The following is a 19,162-nucleotide window of genomic DNA, read 5'->3' on the forward strand; positions in this document are numbered from 1 at the left end:
TCTTTCCTTATTTTTCTCTACTTGTATGCTATTTAACCTAGGGTTTTTAGGAGAGAGGATATTCTTTTCTTTTGGTTTTTGAGCAACGTTTTTGTGAGAGGAAGAAGAGCGGCCACCTTGTGAAGCATTCTCTGAACCCTTTTTATTTTTATGTCATTGAATTTCTCATCTTTTGCTATGATTCATTTCTCTATGTCTGAGTAGTTTTCTTTGCTAGATTAGGGGTTTCAAAAGGGGTTTCATGGGTTAGCAACAGAACACAAATAGGGCTTTATATAATCGATTGTTTCACTATTGTTAGACTTAATGCTTAGGTTGATTTGATCACCCAATCTATGATTCTAGGTTTATCTATTCATCAAAAGTGTAATAGGTTGCTAGAAAAGACATTAGTGGGCAAATTATCCTAGACCTGCGAAAGTTGATGTGTAGGTGATTTGTGAACTTATCATTCCTGTTCTTTAATGCTTGTCTGCGATTCTGGGCTCAAACGACAGTTTATGGTTTATGGACCGCCGAGCATGTGCTCCGGATGTCTGAGCACATGCTCCGCGTTTCCGCACAGAATCGATCAGATAGAGTTATTGATGCCACGACAGTGGATCAGTTTATATTTATGTTTGAGTTCTAGACTGGTACTTAATCTATGCCCTGAATAGTTGTTTAGTTGCTGTCTCTGAAATTCCCGAGAATTACCCCTGATCTAGTGTTTTGCTTATTGCCTTTTTATACCATTTTAATCGCGTTACTGTTACCAAACAAACCCAACTTTGAATTGTCTTAGCTTGAAATTGAACAAATAGAACCATAGAGTAAAACTTGGTCTTCGTGGGATGCGACCCCTAAGTACCACTTATTTGCTGTGCATTTGCAGTAGGAAAATAAGGTTTAAAACTCTGTGTATCAAGTTTTTGGCACCGTTGCCGGGGACCAAATTTTTACCTTTGGTTTTCGGCGAAATTACTAGACTAAGACCTTACTGATTTGTCTTTCTGCTTCTTCTTTGCGTGTGTTTCAGGTGCATGTCAAGAAGATCTACAAGAAGAAACAACACCGAAGAACTAGTCGCTTTGTCAGCCGCAGAGCTCTCTTGGCAGAAAGAACAAACCGCAAGAACAGAAAGTTTCAATCCGTCAACATGGGTGACAACATAAACAATGAGGATATGGCTGCCGAGTTGCAGCAACTTTGACAACAGTTGGGGCAGTTGCTCCGTGCTCAACACGAAAGAGCCGCGCCGCCGCAACCGTCCATTGGGGACAAGGACAACCCGCATGTGTCCTACACCAACCGAGCGGCGATTGTTCCTCCCACCATCCCGAACCAAGATTTTGAGATCAAGCCACAGATGATCTCTCTAGTGAAGCAGCACCTATTCACGGTCTCCCAGCTGAGATTCCGATGGACCACATCGAGAATTTTGAGGAGATATGTAGCACCACTGGTTCAAATGGGATACCGCCAGGCTTTCTGAAGTGCAAGCTCTTTCCCTTCTCTCTTGCGGATAGAGCTTCGCGTTGGCTGAAGTCATTGCCACCTGGGTCTCTGACATCATGGGAACAGTGTAGGTCTGCGTTTCTGGACCATTTCTACACCAAGGCTAAGACCGCTGCCCTGAGGAATAAGATTTCATCTTTCCAACAGCACACTGGAGAAGCCTTCTGCGAGGCTTGGGAGAGGTACAAAGAGTACCGTAGAGAGTGTCCGCACCATGGATTCAGTGATGAAAAGATTCTGGGCATTTTCTATGATGGAGTTAACTGGGACTACAGAAACGTTCTCAACTCGGCCAGCAATGGGGATTTTATGACAAAGTCTAAGGAAGGAGCATATCAGTTGATTGAGAACCTAGCTGCAAGCTCCAGCAACAAGGCTCCTGAGTATGACAGGTCCGTGAAGGTCAACAGTGTCGATACGCAAAAGATTGACAAGTTGACAGCCAAGGTGAACCTTCTTCTGAAGGGGAGCCAGAAAACTATCCATTTTGTCGATGAGACCGGAGACATGCCGCTAGCTCAGGAGATTTGTGATGGAGAGGATGAAACGATGGAGGTTAATTATGTGAGTGGGCAAGGTTTTGTGCAGAACAGGGGTTTCAACCCGAACTACAGAAGCCATCCGAATTTGTCCTATAGAAGCACCAACGTGGAGAACCCTCAGGATCAGGTGTATCCGCAGCAAGGAGCTCAGAATCAGATGGGTTATCAGAAAACCTTCTCAAACAACTTCCAAGGCAAACAGTTTGTACCCACTCAAAACCGCTTCGAAGGGGGGAACCAGCAGGCATATACAAGCGCTCAACAAGCACTGCCTTTCACCAACCAGCAGTTGGGACCTTCATCTGCTAGCAGCTCTCAAGATGAGCTGAAAAACATGATGCAACAACTCTTGGTGAATCAACAAAAAGCTTCAGTGGAAATCAACGCTAAGGTCGATATCATGTACAATGACCTTAATGGGAAGTATGAGGCAGTAATGTCACATGTGAAGAAGCTTGATGTTCAGGTTGCACAGACTGCTGAAGCCGTGAAAAGAACTCCTGGGACTCTGCCCGGAAAAGGGGAAGCAAACCCGCGAAACGAGTATGTCAATGCGATTGAGCTAAGGGGAGGAAAGAAGTTATCCCCTAGAGAAGCACCATCCACTAGGATTGACAAGGGCAAGGGTATTGCTGAAGAATACCTTCCTCAACATACTGCTGAGACTCCACCGTTGAGTCAAAAAGAAGCCGAAGCATCCAGCGAGCACGTGCTCCCGACTCCCGATCAGACCATTCCTACTGAGGTACCTCCTGCACGCGTGTACACCCCTAGGGTTCCTTACCCTGTTCCTCCTAAGAAATCTCGCAAGGATTTGGAGGATGCAAAGTGCAAGGAGATGTTGAGAGAATTGACGGTAAAACTACCCCTAGCTGATGCTGTTCAGATGATACCTGCTTTGAAGAGGTATGTGAAAGGGTTAGTTTCTGGGAGAGTGTCAGAGGAAGAGAACGTGATGATGGTTTCAAGAGAGTGCAGTGTTGTGCTGCAAAACAAAGTGCTAAAGAAGAGAGATGATCCAGGGCGATTTGTCTTATCCGTGAGAATTGGTAAAATGATTTTTGCAAACTCCCTCTGTGATCTAGGTTCCAGTATGAACCTTATGCCATATTCAGTGGCTAAAAGGCTGGGATACACGAAGTTCAAGTCTACACGGATTTCGTTAGTATTCGCGGATAGATCCACCAAGCGCCCCATAGGAGTGTTGGAGGATTTACATGTCCAGATAGGGAAAACGCTTATACCAGCAGACTTTGTGGTTCTGGAACTTGAAGAAGAACCACGTGACCCCCTGATCTTAGGTAGATCATTCTTATGCACAGCTGGTGCGATTATAGATGTGCAAGGGGGAGCGATCGATCTCCAGCTGGGGGATATGATTGCAAGGTTTGAGATGAACAAGCTGCTCAAGAAACCTATGATAGATGGTCAGACTTTTGTGGTTGATGATGGTTCAGAGGTCGCACATGAGGTTACCGATGAAGTTCTCACTCTCGACCCGTTGGAGGTTGCCTTGACAAAAACAGAAGGTAAGTATGGATTCTTGAATGAGGAAGCTGATGGTTTTACACGCATTTTGGATGCAGGTACACGGTTCCAGCAACTGGTAGCTTACGCCAGCCTAGACGATGAGAACCAATCAGGGGAGGAATCCGCCGAGGGAGCACCTGCTCCGGATTCCAGAGCACATGCTCCGGTAAAGTCAGCGGACGGTCCTTGGAGCGAGTTAAGAGCTCCAAAGGTAGAGCTAAAACCACTTCCAGCCGGACTAAGGTACGCGTTCCTAGGTCGTAACTCTACATACCCCGTGATAGTGAACTCTGAACTAAACAATGTAGAGACCGCTTTGCTCCTTTGTGAACTTAGGAAGTATAGAAATGCTCTAGGGTATTCACTAGATGACATCCCAGGAATCTCACCAGATCTTTGCATGCATAGGATACATCTAGAAGATGAATCAATGACTTCGGTAGAACATCAGAGGAGGTTGAACCCGAATCTAAAGAATGTTGTTAAGAAAGAGATAATGAAACTTCTAGATGCGGGTGTAATTTATGCTATTTCTGATAGTTCCTGGATTAGTCCAGTTCATGTAGTCGCATGTGTTGTTTCCTACTAGGACAGTTACGGGACATCGCATGTGCATAGACTATAGAAAACTTAATACTGCGACCCGTAAGGATCATTTTCCTTTGCCGTTTATTGATCAAATGCTTGAGAGATTGGCTAACCATCCTTACTATTGTTTCTTAGATGGCTATTCAGGTTTCTTTCAGATCCCAATCCATCCCGACGATCAAGAGAAAACCACATTCACATGTCCTTACGGCACCTTTGCTTACCGCAGAATGCCGTTTGGCTTGTGCAATGCACCAGCGACCTTCCAACGATGCATGATGTCCATTTTCACTGACCTGATTGAGGATATAATGGAAGTTTTCATGGACGATTTCTCCGTCTGTGGGAGCTCCTTTTCCGTTTGTTTGTCTAATTTGTGCAGGGTGTTGCAGCGGTGTGAAGACAAACATCTGGTGCTGAATTAGGAGAAATGCCACTTCATGGTCAGAGATGGGATAGTGCTGGGACACAAGATTTCTGAAAAGGGGATTGAGGTTGACAAAGCCAAGGTTGAGGTGATGATGAGTTTACAACCGCCTAATTCAGTAAAAGGGATCCGCAGTTTCCTTGGCCACGCCGGTTTCTACAGACGGTTCATTAAGGATTTCTCCAAGATAGCAAGACCACTTACCCAGCTATTGTGTAAGGAAGTGAAGTTTGATTTCGATTCTGCTTGCTTGGAGGCCTTTCACACGATCAAAGGAGCTTTGGTTAGCGCTCCGATTGTACAACCGCCAGATTGGGACCTTCCCTTTGAGGTCATGACTGATGCGAGTAATTATGCCGTGGGAGCAGTTCTGGGACAGAGAAAAGACAAGAAGCTGCACGTGATATACTATGCCAGCCGTACCTTGGATGAGGCTCAGTGCAAGTACGCTACAACCGAGAAAGAACTTTTAGCGGTTGTGTTTGCTTTTGAGAAGTTCCGATCATACCTTGTTGGTTCCAAAGTGGTTGTTCACACTGATCATGCAGCATTGAGGTATCTACTAACCAAGAAGGATGCAAAACCAAGGCTACTCCGTTGGATTTTGTTGCTTCAAGAGTTTGACTTGGAGATTAAAGACAAGAAGGGTATTGAGAACGGAGTTGCAGATCACTTGTCAAGAATGAGGATAGAAGAAGAGCTACCCTTGGATGATAGCCTTCCTGAAGAACATGTTTACTCGATCGGCATCTTTGATCCCGCCGAGCACATGCTCCGCCTGGGAGCACATGCTCCGCCTGGGAGCACATGCTCCGAAAACCCCGTGCAAGGCAATCGATACCAACAAACAGCCGAGTTTTCCTTGGTTTGGAGAGTATGCAAACTACCTAGCAGCATAGAAAGAACCTACTGAGTTTGTGGGGAACAAGAAGAAGAAGTTCCTAAAAGACATAAGGCGGTATTTTTGGGATGAGCCTTACCTCTATAGGCATTGCTCGGATGGTGTTTTCAGGAGGTGTGTGACTGAGGAGGAGGTTCCTGGAGTCTTGTTTCATTGCCATAGCTCACCCTATGTTGGACACTTTGCTACTTTCAAAACCGTGTCCAAAGCTCTTCAAGCGGATTATTGGTGGCCTACCATGTTCAGAGATGCGCAGCGGTTCGTGTCTACTTGCGACACATGTCAGAGACAAGGGAACATCAGCAGGAGGAATGAGATGCCTCAGAATTTCATCTTGGAGGTTGAGGTATTTGATGTTTGGGGAATTCACTTCATGGGACCTTTCCCGAACTCATTCGGCAATGAGTACATATTGGTGGCTGTAGATTACGTGTCCAAGTAGGTTGAAGCTTTAGCCAGCCCCAATAATGATGCAAAGACCGTGCTCAAGATTTTCAAGTCGGTTATTTTCCCACGGTTTGGTGTCCCACGGGTAGTCATTAGCGATGGTGGATCGCATTTCATTAACAAGGTCTTTGAAAGTCTTCTCAAGAAGAATGGAGTGAGGCACAAGGTCGCCACCCCCTACCACCCACAAACAAGCGGCCAAGTTGAGATCTCTAACCGGGAGATCAAGAGCATTTTGCAAAAAACAGTGAACACAACAAGGAAGGATTGGTCTCTGAAGCTAGATGAGGCTCTATGGGCTTATAGAACCGCCTACAAAACACCCCTGGGGACTACACCGTTTCACTTGGTGTATGGTAAGGCGTGTCACCTTCCTGTTGAGCTAGAGTACAAGGCTGCTTGGGCAGTGAAAATGTTGAACTTTGACACTAAGAGCGCCCATGAAAGGAGGAAGATACAACTGCATGAGCTAGAGAAGATTAGGCACCTCGCCTATGAAAACTCAAAACTCTACAAGGAGCGTACCAAAGCCTACCATGACAAGCGGATCCTCACTAGGACCTTTGCTCCTAATGATCAAGTCTTGTTGTTCAACTCTAGGCTGAAACTGTTTCTCGGAAAGCTAAGATCACGATGGTCCGGACCCTTCACCATCAAGGAGATTAGACCATATGGGGCTGTTGTGTTGCTGGACACAAAAGGAGGAGAATTTGTGGTGAATGGACAGAGGCTGAAACAATATCTTGCCGCCTCTGAGCACGCAAGGGGTGAAACCTTCGCCCTAGGCGACCCTCCTACTGCCTAAGGAGCTTTCGAGTCAAGCTAACGACTTAAAACAAGCGCTGGGTGGGAGGCAACCCACTAGGTATATATTGCTGAGTTTTTCTTTTTCTTTTTAGGATTTGTTTCTTCTCTTTTCGGTTTCAGGAATGTTGGAAGAAGATGCGGAGCACATGCTCGCAGGACGCGAGCAACCCGATGCACATGCTCGGCGAACTGAGAAAAAAAGAAAAAAGATGTGGAGCACATGCTCGCCGGACGCGAGCAACCCGATGCACATGCTCGGCAAACTGAGAACAAAAGAAGAAAAAGAGAAGAGCGATTGGGCCAGGTAAGTTTAATGAATTTCAGGCCCAGGCCCAGGTAACCCACCAAATCGCAAACCCTTCTCTCTTTTCTTCTTCCTTCTTTCTTCTCTTCTTCTCCTTGTCGCCGTCGAAGCTCTCATTCTCTCCCATTGCTAACTTTTTCAAAAACAGACCGATTTCAGTGATTTTTGAGACTAGATTGCTTTATTATCCACCACAATCCTCAATCTCAAGTCCATTTAAGCACACACTCAAGGTACAAAATGGCCCCTAGACGCTCTACCTCGGGCAGAAAGAGCACAACAAAGAGACCAACCGACGATTCACAATCATTCCCGTGGCCACGGTGCAAGGGAGAACCATTCAACATGAACGATGACTCGTTACCCGTCGAGTCTAACACGGTTTGGGATCAGAGGGACGCCAACCAATACAAAAGGCTGCTGTCCGTAAAGATCGAGCCCACCCGCACTCTTTGTGATGACACGCTCAAGATGCTCGGCTTGCACGACCAAGTCTACCAGATATTGTGCCAAGCGCGTGTTGGGATCTTTACCACTTGGGAGGGAGACTTATACCCTGACTTGGTCCAGCAGTGCCTCGCCTCCGCCACACTCACACACGCTGACCCCAAGAAGAAATCCATCGCCGGCGCCACATTCTCTTTTAAGGCCGGCGGGCGCCGTTACGAATTGCTCCTACATGACTTCGGCCTCCATTACGGGTTCTATCTCGAGGACGAGAACATGAGCTTCCCGAGGAAGTTCCCAGAGGCAGCCACCTTTTGGAGCTTGATAGCTTCGGGGCCTTACCGCTCCAACAGGGCCAGCCAGACGAACATCTGGCATCCCACAGTCAGGATCGCCTCCCGCGTCTTCAGCAACCTCGTCTTCAACCGCGACATCGGGAACAAAGTCCACCACGACGACTTGCTGATGTTGTACTTGGGGTGCAGCTTTTTGACACCCGCGGCTCCCGGAGCACATGTTCTGTTTCCTGGAGCACCTGCTCCATCTGATGTGTGGTGCAACATGGCTATGCACTTCGATGAGATGATCTGTGCTGCTAAGCACAAGACTTCTGGCCGTACAGAGAGGATTGGCAGCCTTCTCACTCATCTCTTTGAGCACATGCGGATCGATCTGACGAGGTATTCTCGTGTAGAGCAGAGGGAGCGCATCGACATACAACATCTGGTCCACTCCCGAGTCATCCAGTTAGCCAACCCCTTCTACACATACCGGTATAGTGGCCCTGACGGTAATCAGGGGAGCATTCGCCTCCCAGCTCCTGAGCTTACGCAGCTAGCCACGGTGGATGATCTGCGTTTCTCCCGCGCCCCACTGCTTCTGGGAGATGTTCCGCCTCCACCTACCCAGTTTGATCCACCACTAGTGGACTTTTCTAGCTCATCCCACCACCACGAGGACAGCGTTCCACCATTCACATCATCCGATCCTCAGGGTGAGTTTGATCTCCCACCAATCTCTGATGAGCCCGATACCGCTGAGTACAGGAGATGGATGGTCGAGTCGCAGCAGAAGAACAACAGCTTGATGCGGAGGATCCTGACGACACTATCTCGCGGTTGCTGCCACCACACCACCACCGCCACCAACCCAAGCCCACCGGTGATACCACCACGTCGGAGGCGCCACCTTGCCCGTTCGGAGAGCGAGAGCCCAAACGATTCCAACGCCTGATCGCGGTTACACACACCATCATTGTCCTATCCGCTTTATTTTCTTTTCATTTTTATTGTTATCTTTATTTTTCTTCTTGTCTAGGTCTCTCTTTGGCTTATTTTCACACCGGAGACGGTGTGAAGTAAGTCCGGGGGAGGGTCACCTATGACATTTGTTTTCTTTATTTTTCTTTTTATTGAGTCAGTTTGTCATGTGAGTCGAACCAAAACTTGTGGGAATTAGGACCGAAATCTGTGATGTTTTTAACCATTTGTGAGTTTGACCGTTTTTCCAAGTGACCATTGTTGCAGAACTAAGAGTACAGAGACGAGCTAATACCTCTTCACATTCGGACCCTTCTCCTGGCCAGAAAAGCTTCATCCCATTAAGGTTTCACCGGAAAGACTTAGACTCTACTTTATTGGAACCTAACCGGATTTAAATTCTTCTCGTTTTGGGCATTAGGATAGGGAACGTGTCACATATTCAGGACTTCTTATTCATTTTGCCAATCTTGTTGATCCTGAATAGCTAGCTCATTTTAAGTTAGTACCCACCCCGAGCCTAACCTCCTTTCAAACCACTTGCACTTGTATTTTTGTTTTCTCATTCTGTGCAGCTATGTGCAAAACGGTCGGGGAGTGCAGGACTGACACAATCTCTAACTCGCTCTTGCTGGAGAACCAAAGAGGAAAGAGCCGGACGGACAGAGCACGTGCTCCAACCCAGCGAGCACCTGCTCCGAAATTATATACATCTGAGTCCGCGAGTTGTTTTGAGCAGAGAGTGAGCCTAGGATACGGTCTGCATGCTCCAGGGGCAATATCAGAAGAAGATCCCCCATCCTCCTTCATACATCTAAAAAAAAAAAAAAACGTTTAAGGATGATGGAATGGGACCGGAGCTAGTGTTACACACCCCCGAGCATGCGTTGTACCCTGAGGAGAAAAGAGAGGCTGAGTTTGAGAAGACAAGAAGAGGAGAGTGATTAGAGGTTGTGGACATCAATGAGTCCACTCTCCCTTACCATTTTGTGTGATACCTGCATCTCTTTCAAAGTAATGGTAACCCCTAAACACTCTATAGCTCCACCATTAAAACAGCCTTTTATCTACCAAGCCTCGATTTCACTAGCTTAATGCCCTTAATGAGAAGCTCACGCCAATTTTAATTGAATGTAAAGAGTCTTTGTCTGGAAAGTGATCTTTTTCTGGGTTTGATTGCCAATTATGGTTCTGGTTTTGGAGATGTTTGCTGGAGAAGTTTTTGGTATAGCTTGTTCTAACACATGTGGTCTGCAGGTCATGGTCTACTCACGGTTTCTGAGATTTTTGCGAGTTCCCACCTTGGCTCTCTTGGCGCTTGGTTTGAGTTTGTTTGAGGACAAACAAAGATATAAGTCCGGGGGAGTTGATATGTTACGGTTTTGACTCACTTTGACCCCGTTTATTTGATAGTTTTGTAGTTGTGTGAGTCCTTTTCAGGTTATAATAAGAGGCTAGGAAGCTAAAAGCAAGAATTGGAACAGCGGGAGCAATCGGAGCAGAAAGGAGTTGAATTGGAGCAGAAAAGCTGATTTTAGACCCAAGAGCACATGCTCCCAACTCTACGGTTTCATGACGACACGTGGCAAGCATCTAGGCGCCGATTCCTTGCCTAATTCCCCTTATTTTAGGCGATCCTTTGTGAGAGAAAGAGAGAGGAGATCGATTTTTAATAGGGAGATTTGAATTTGGATTCTTTCCTTATTTTTCTCTACTTGTATGTTATTTAACCTAGGGTTTTTAGGAGAGAGGATATTCTTTTCTTTTGGTTTTTGAGCGACGTTTTTGTGAGAGGAAGAAGAGCGGCCACCTTGTGAAGCATTCTCTGAACCCTTTTTATTTTTATGTCATTGAATTTCTCATCTTTTGCTATGATTCATTTCTCTATGTCTGAGTAGTTTTCTTTGCTAGATTAGGGGTTTCAAAAGGGGTTTCATGGGTTAGCAACAGAACACAAATAGGGATTTATATAATCGATTGTCTTCACTATTGTTAGACTTAATGCTTAGGTTGATTTGATCACCCAATCTATGATTCTAGGTTTATCTATTCATCAAAAGTGTAATAAGTTGCTAGAAAATACATTAGTGGGCAAATTATCCTAGACCTGCGAAAGTTGATGTGTAGGTGATTTGTGAACTTATCATTCCTGTTCTTTAATGCTTGTCTGCGATTCTGGGCTCAAACGACAGTTTATGGTTTATGGACCGCCGAGCATGTGCTCCGGATGTCTGAGCACGTGCTCCGCGTTTCCGCACAGAATCGATCAGATAGAGTTATTGATGCCACGACAGTGGATCAGTTTATATTTATGTTTGAGTTCTAGACTAGTACTTAATCTATGCCCTGAATAGTTGTTTAGTTGTTGTCTCTGAAATTTCCGAGAATTACCCCTGATCTAGTGTTTTGCTTATTGCCTTTTTATACCATTTTAATCGCGTTACTGTTACCAAACAAACCCAACTTTGAATTGTCTTAGCTTGAAATTGAACCAATAGAACCATAGAGTAAAACTTGGTCTTCGTGGGATGCGACCCCTAAGTACTACTTATTTGCTGTGCATTTGCAGTAGGAAATAGGGTTTAAAACTCTGTGTATCAATACCCTTTGAATTTTTTGGTATATCCAAGGAAGATGCATTTGAGTGACCGAGGATCGAACTTGGTTTGGGCATACGACCTTAAGGTTGGGAAGCATGCTGAGCCTAAGGTCCTTAGTGCAGAGTACTCTGGTGATTTACCAAATAGTGCTTCGTAGGGACTTGTGTTGCTGTCAAGACTACTGTGTGGTAGAAGATTGCAGAGGAAATTCAAGGTGAAGAAGGCCTCTACCCAGTAACTTTGTGGAGTGGCGCTTTGAAACATCAATGTAAGTGCCATTTCTGTTAGCTGTCTGTGTTTTCTCTCTGCAATACCATTTTGTTGAGGTGTGTGTGGGCATGATATGAAGTGTTGGATACCAGAATTTTGCAGATGTGCTAGAAACCTGTGACTTATAAATTCTCCACCACCATCTGACTGAAATGTTCCAATTTTTATTTGCATCAAATTTTCTACCAGAAGCTGATACTTGATGAAGGTAGAGCAAAAATCTGATTTTTTCTTTAGTGGATAGAGCCAACAATATCTTGAATAATTGTCAATAAACACTACATAAAATCTGAATCCTTGAATAGATGAAACAGGAGAAGGATCCCAGAGATCACAGTGCACTCTCTCTAGAGGTCTAGAAGAAGTAAAAGTTGAAGAACTAAATGGCAATCTTAAACTCTTTCCAAGCTGGCATGATGCACACACTTTGCTGGTACTTTTATTTATTTGAATTGCCTTATTTGCAGATAGAAGCTGAAGAACTTGTTGATTAGGATGTCCTAATCTCTGATGCCAAACTTCATCACTTGTTTTGATTTGTCTTGTTGAGTAGAGCATCTGAAACTTTGGATCATCCAGCTTGTAAAGCCCGTTATTTTCCTTTCCCTTTGTCAGAACTTTGAGAGATGCTTTGTCCTTAATAACAACATCAAGATCATCAAACGTGACAGCACAAGGATAGTCTTTAGTGAGCTTTGACACTGACAACAATGATTTTGCTATTTCAGGACAAACTAGTACGTCTTTAAGAGGGATGTTACCTGACGTTGAGGGAAGATTAGCAGAGCCGACATGAGTGATGGGAAATTCCCATCACTTGCCATTACCATGTCACTTCCATGATAAGGTTGAGCTTGCTTCAATCGTTGAGTGGAGCTAGTGATGTGAGCAGTCGCAGCTGAGTCGGGGTACCAACTGTTGTCCTCAGTAACGTCGGTGATATGAAGAGCCGAGAAAGCATAAGCATTGATCGCAGGTTGAGGTGGTTGCTGATATTCTTCATCGAATCTGAACCAACACTCAAAGGCGTTGTGACCTCGTTTGCCACAGATTTGACATACCGGTTTGTCAGTCGAGACGGTAGGTGGTCTAGATGAAGCAACAGACGAGAACTGTTGCTGGAAGCCTCGACCTCGAGTTGAGTAAGAACCTCTGCCTTTGCCTCTGTTACCACGCCCACGATAGCCTGAAGATCTTGTCGTGTGAAATGCTACGTGTGGTGAGACATTCGTGGAAACAGAGTAACCTTGGATTCTGTCGTCATAGCCAGTAAGGCGAGATATGACATTATCATAGGTGGGAGCAGGAAGTCGGTCCATTGAATCCTCAATGACAGTGATTATAGGTTCATATTCACGACTTAAACCTCTTAAAGCAACAAATATTTTCATTTTTTCACTAACTGGATCTCCTATAGAGGCTAACTGATCACAAATGTCCTTAATTCCTCTAAGGTAATCAGACATGCTCTTATCTAATTTCTCAGCATTCTGAAGACGCCTTTGTAACTCAAATAGTCTAGAGGATGAGGTTCGGTTGAAGTGGGAGATAAGAGTATCCTATACCTCTTGAGCTGTTGCAGAGCCGGTCACCAGTCGCAGAACGTTCTCAGTCATTGAGCCAAGCAGCCAAGCCTTAACAACTTGGTCAGATCTGGACCAACTCTCAAAAGCTGGGTTGAGTATGTCTTCGACTTTGCCATTGTTGTTGTTGCGGATGGGGATCTTCTCATCTGGTGGTTTAGCAGTGCCGTTGACGAATCCAAGAAGAGATTAAGTACGCAAGAAGGATTCGAACTGAGACTTCCATATGAAGTAGTTCTGCTCTGTAAGCTTTATGGTAACACAGTTTGAAATGTGTAGAGAGGGAGAAGAATAGGGTTCCATGGTTCCGTCCATGGCTCTGATACCATGAAAGAAGAAACAAAGGAACAAAGAAAGAGGAAAGATTGATTCTTATTACTTCAATCGATAGATTACAATACGGTGGCTTGTTCCTTTTTATATGGGGATACAAGGATACAAAGGTTTTAACCTAAGTTCTAGGATCTTCTAATCATTAGCTGTGATTGTGACGTGGCTACATTCGTCTTCACATGATTCAAGGGCAGCAAAACGATTGTTGGTTGTTATGGTCGTACTCTCTGCATATATTGTCCTATTTGTTGAGCTCTCACCTTTGTCGTGAACTGCAGGTGACCGTTGGACAGTTGTGGGCTTTGGAGAGCATTTCTTAGTTTGTGGCATTGTATTGGACCGTGGTTCCAATAGGCCTTTTTGCAAAGCCATGTCGTTTTGGACATTGGTCTTCAACTAGTACACAACTAACAAAGTCATCTCTCCTAAATTGTGATTTTTTCTGGGTCATTTAATTTGGTTCGAACAAACAACTTGTTTTTGAAGTTTCCAGTACGTTAAATAAAAAACAAAATATGTGGAACTTGACTATTCAAATGTAAAGACTCTTTTTAAGTCTTTGCGTTTTAACGTGAAGAACACTTGGTAGTAGAAAGACTAGTTATAGTGATTCAGTCAAGCTTTGTTGGATTTATTATATTTGTGGAGTAGAGTGTATTATGATTATGTATATAAAAGAGAGATGGGCACGAAACCATGTTAATCCCTTAATATTTACCATCTCACAGTTTCCATTCTTACTTCATTATATCTATTCAAGAAAATTAAATGAAGGGCTTCTGGAACTCATCGAGTATCATTCCTATAACTCTCTCTTTTATTTTCTTGTTCATTTATCATTTTGAAGACGTGCTTGCGGCTCCTACTAAGCATTTTTTGTGTCGTCCCGAACAAAGAGATGCACTTCTCGCGTTCAAAAACGAGTTTGAGATTGGGAAGCTTAATTATAATTGCGAGCCGGAACGCATTGACTCTCATCGGAAGACGGAGTCATGGGGGAATAATAGCGACTGTTGTAGTTGGAAGGGTATCAAGTGCAATGCCAAGTCCGGAGATGTGGTCGAGCTAGACCTTGGCTGCAGCCGCCTCCATGGCCGGTTTCATTCCAATAGCAGTCTTTAAAAACTTCCTTTTCTAACCACTCTTGACCTTTCATCTAATGATCTTAATGGCCAAATCCCAGATTCCATTGGAAACCTTTCTAATCTTATCAATCTCCGCCTTTCGGAAAGTCATTTCAGTGGTCGGATTCCGTCTTCCATTGGAAACCTTTATCAACTCACCTCTCTCGACCTTTTGGGAAATAATTTCAGTGGTCGCATTCCATCTTCGATTGGAAACCTTACTCAACTCACCTCTCTCAACCTTCGGGAAAACAATCTCGATGGTGAAATCCCATCTTCTTTTGGCAATCTAAACCACCTGACCACCTTAGAGGTTACTTGGAACAAGCTCAGTGGGAATTTTCCCATTGTACTACTGAACTTGACAGGGTTGTCAGATTTATCGCTCTCCCACAATCAGTTCAGTGGCGCGCTTCCTCCTAATATCACTTCACTATCCAACTTGAGAGGTTTTGATGCAAGTGACAATGCTTTCACTGGAACAATCCCTTCTTCTCTCTTCACCATTCCTTCTTTGACATCTATTATGTTGAGATATAACCAACTCAACGGCACTCTTGAGTTTGGGAATACATCTTCTGCACCATCTAACCTACAATGGTTAGACATTGGCAACAACAACTTCAAAGGGCCAATCCCGAGATCCATTTCCAAATTTGTCAACCTCTCGTATCTTGACCTTTCTCATTTCGACACCCAAGGCCGTCCAGTTGACTTTAGTATCTTCTCGCATCTCAACTCACTCAGATCTCTATACCTTTCACATTTAAACACCACCACTACGATTGACTTGAATGATATCTTATCATATTCCAAAAGCCTCTCTCTTTTATATCTCTCAGGCAACCATGTTTCAACAACAAACAAAAGTTCAGTTTCAAATCCCCTTTCACAGGAGATATATTCTTTGTACTTGTCAGGCTGCGGTATCACCGAGTTTCCAGAGCTCCTAAGAACCCTACATGAAGTGGCGTATCTAGACATCTCCAACAACAAAATCGAAGGTCAAGTTCCTGGTTGGTTATGGACTCTACCAAATTTGTACGTCGTGGATCTTTCCAACAACTCTTTCAACGGTTTCCAAAGATCAAAGAAGAAACAAGGATTATCCTCTGTCCGGAAACCATCTATGCAGTACTTGCTTGGCTCCAACAACAACTTCACTGGCAAGATTCCTTCATTCATATGCGAGTTTCGTTCTCTAGAGACTCTCGATTTATCTGAAAACAAGTTTAATGGGTCAATCCCTCCTTGTATGGGAAATCTTAGGAGTAATCTTTCAGTTTTAAACCTTCGTAAGAATAATCTGAGTGGAGGTATTCCAAAGGATATATTTGAAAGTCTAAGGTCGTTCGACGTTGGTCATAACCAACTTGTGGGAAAGCTTCCAAGATCTTTGAACCGATTCTCAACTCTTGAAGTTTTCAACGTGGAAAGCAACCGAATCAACGATACGTTTCCGTTCTGGCTGGGTTCTCTACAAAAGCTACAAGTTCTTGTCCTTCGCTCCAATGCATTCCATGGATCAATACATCAAGCCTTGTTCCCTCAGTTGCGGATCATCGACATATCACATAATCACTTCAATGGAACTTTGCCATCGGAATACTTTGTGAAGTGGAGTGCTATGTCATCACTTGGAACAGACGAAGATCAGTCTTCCGAAAAGTACATGGGAGATAAATTAGGCTATTACCAAGATTCAATGGTTTTGATGAATAAAGGTGTAGAGATGGAGCTAATACGTATCTTAAAAATCTTAACAGCAATCGACTTTTCTGGAAACAAATTTGAAGGAAAGATTCCAAAGTCCATCGGTCTATTGAAAGAGCTTCATGTGCTCAACCTGTCAAACAATGCATTCACTGGCCGCATCCCTTCATCTATGGGGAATCTGACAGTTCTCGAGTCGTTGGATGTTTCCCAAAACAAGCTTTCAGGAGAAATTCCACAAGAGCTAGGGAGCCTCTCGTTCCTTGCGTACATGAACTTCTCTCATAACCAGCTTTCAGGCCTAGTTCCAGAGGGCACTCAGTTTCGAACGCAGTCTTGCTCTTCCTTTGGAGATAATCCGGGACTTGTTGCCTCTTCTCTTGACAAAGTCTGCAGGGATATTCACACACAACCAGCATCACATCAACACTATGAAACGCCGGAATCAGAGGACGAAGATGAAGAAGAGGTGATTAGCTGGATAGCAGCTGCAATAGGATTCGTACCCGGTATTGTATCTGGTTTGACGTTTGGATACATATTGGTTTCCCACAAACCAGAGTGGGTCATGAACCCTTTTGGCCGAAACAATCGCAGAATCACCACAACTCAGTAGAGAGAGGTAATGTTCCTAACTTTTTAACGAATGTTTTTAGCAAACATTAGAATGAAATTATATTTGTTTAACAGCTATCTCGTTATTATAGGCTTAAAGCCTATCTGAAGAATGTGGACGAAGAATATCAAAGTAACTATCTTTTTAAGCCAGCTTTGTCCAAATTCAGATTGGTTTAGAACTTCGGTTATTGTTCCCAGTTTAGGTTTGTGTGTTTCTCTTTTACTCTGTTTTTTGCCAACTTTGTAATTGAGCAACTTTGTTTCGAACCTTAAATTACTCTCCCTTTAGATGCACATGTTTTTTTTTGTTTTCTGCGATGTTATCTTTACTTTTCCTATTAGACTCTCGCATCTATATATATACGTATGTCCATTGTTCATATCAATTAGTTACAGAAATACTGAGCAATTAGACGTTGACATAGCTATTTATTTGTCAACAACCTGCTTCATTCTACACATATATTTCAGGGAACTTCCAACGAGAATGGAGATGTGTGTTTTGATGAAAATTTATGAGTTTCGTTGAGGCTTAAGGAGAACGAGTGATGATGATATGCTAAACGGCTATTGAAAAAAGTTAGGAAAGCAAGCCTCTGATGATAAATCCCATCTTTTTACTTTGGACCAATTTTATTAACTTTCCCACTATGTTCATTCCCAAAATTACCTTTTGTTTGGCATATTGGTTTCCATTTTCTGCCCATGCACATCCAAAGTTGTAAGCATGATCAAAATGGCATACAATTTTTTCTTATTGATTGTTCTATTTTGCATATTTCATCCCTCCAAGGTTTGCTAATTGGATATTGAAACAAGACATATCCAGTGTGTATCCATTATTCCTATCTGTTTTTGTTTTTTGTTTTTTTTTTTTTGTAGATGAACATATCCAGCTTAATGTATACTTTTAGCATATCCAGTTCAAAGATTTAATTTTCTACACGTAAAGACATATCCAGCTCACTGTATACGTTATTCATATTTGTTAATTGTTATGGCTAAAGCGTGGCTCAATCCAGTGTGTATACATATCCAGTGTGAATTTCTCTGAATTATTTCCATATTTTATGGTAATTAAAATTATTTTACATACAGTATATATTTTACTAGATAAGGACACGTCTGATATACGGGTTTAAAGTTTTGTAAATAAAATTAAATTTAATAAAAATATATTAAAATTTGTTGTACGTTATTTATAAGTTTTATTTTTGATATAATATACTAATTTATATCCATTTACAAATCTTTTATTTATGTTACCATTAAAAGCGTATTTTTTATATCTAAATATAATGAATCTTACAAATATATTTTTTATTACTATCTAGAAAATGTCTGTATGAACACATTAAGTTAACTATTATATGTATTTTTACTTTCACTTTTGCATAGTTTTTTTAATTACAAAAATTATTGGCTCAAAATACATTTTGAATAAAAAAAATATATTACATAGTATACTAATCAATGATGTATCATCACAATATTGTATGACCAACAATGGAGAAAACTTCGGCTCCACCCTCTTCCCTTATGGAGAGAACTTTGCGTCCAACCTCCTCCACCATGTAGAGAACCTTGGCTCCATGTTTCTCTCTTGGGGAGATAACCTTGCGTCCAACCTCCTCTACATGGCTATGCCCTCCTCATGTGTGGTGAGAACATGTTCACGTCTTTTAGCTATCTCAAAATTTCTTGCTCCGACTACCAATGAAACTAAAGACCATTTTCTAACGTCACAAATTTTTTTGATAGTAACTACTATTAAATTTTTCAATGTATTTGTGGAAGTGTCTTCAACACACCATGATGTATCCTTTGTCTCTAGAATGCCTTGACTGCCACTGCCACCTTGCTTAGTGAGCCCCATGTCCGCTCCCATTTCATGGGCCCACCTTTCTCAGTGGGCCCCACATTTACTCTTGGCTTATCCATATCCGACTGCTGGTTTATTATGTATGAGATGATTTAAATACTTGTTTACCGACCCTACAAATAACCATATGATCTTTCATTGTGTTTTGTTTTCACTCGCACAGTTCCGACAATTACTTCCCGAAAAGTCACCTATCCTGAAACTACTTCAGCTCAAACACATTTAACTCTAGAGTTACCTGAGGACCCTTGATCGAAAAGATAAGTGCACTTTGGTGACAAAGGTGGTCA

General features: G+C 43.1%; 1 non-coding gene and 1 pseudogene across 3 annotated transcripts; one reads left to right on the forward strand and one right to left on the reverse strand.

Moving 5' to 3' along the window:
* Positions 1–1,611: 1,611 nt before the first annotated feature.
* On the reverse strand, positions 1,612–1,718 carry LOC147920187 (small nucleolar RNA R71). The gene has a single exon (XR_015591911.1). It is a non-coding gene; the product is annotated as a small nucleolar RNA R71 (small nucleolar RNA).
* Positions 1,719–14,248: 12,530 nt separating this feature from the next.
* Positions 14,249–17,806, forward strand: LOC147920188 (receptor-like protein 53 pseudogene; annotated as a pseudogene). Of its 2 annotated transcripts, XR_015591406.1 has the most exons (3): positions 14,249–16,994; positions 17,080–17,193; positions 17,462–17,806. The product of XR_015591406.1 is annotated as a receptor-like protein 53 pseudogene, transcript variant X1 (transcript). The 2 variants fall into 2 exon arrangements; XR_015591407.1 differs by lacking the exon at positions 17,462–17,806 and having other exon boundaries at positions 17,080–17,297.
* The last annotated feature ends 1,356 nt before the right edge of the window (positions 17,807–19,162 follow it).

Source organism: Camelina sativa, chromosome 19, assembly GCF_030686135.1.
Source record: "Camelina sativa cultivar CO46 ecotype springtype chromosome 19, ASM3068613v1".
Lineage (NCBI taxonomy): Eukaryota > Viridiplantae > Streptophyta > Magnoliopsida > Brassicales > Brassicaceae > Camelina > Camelina sativa.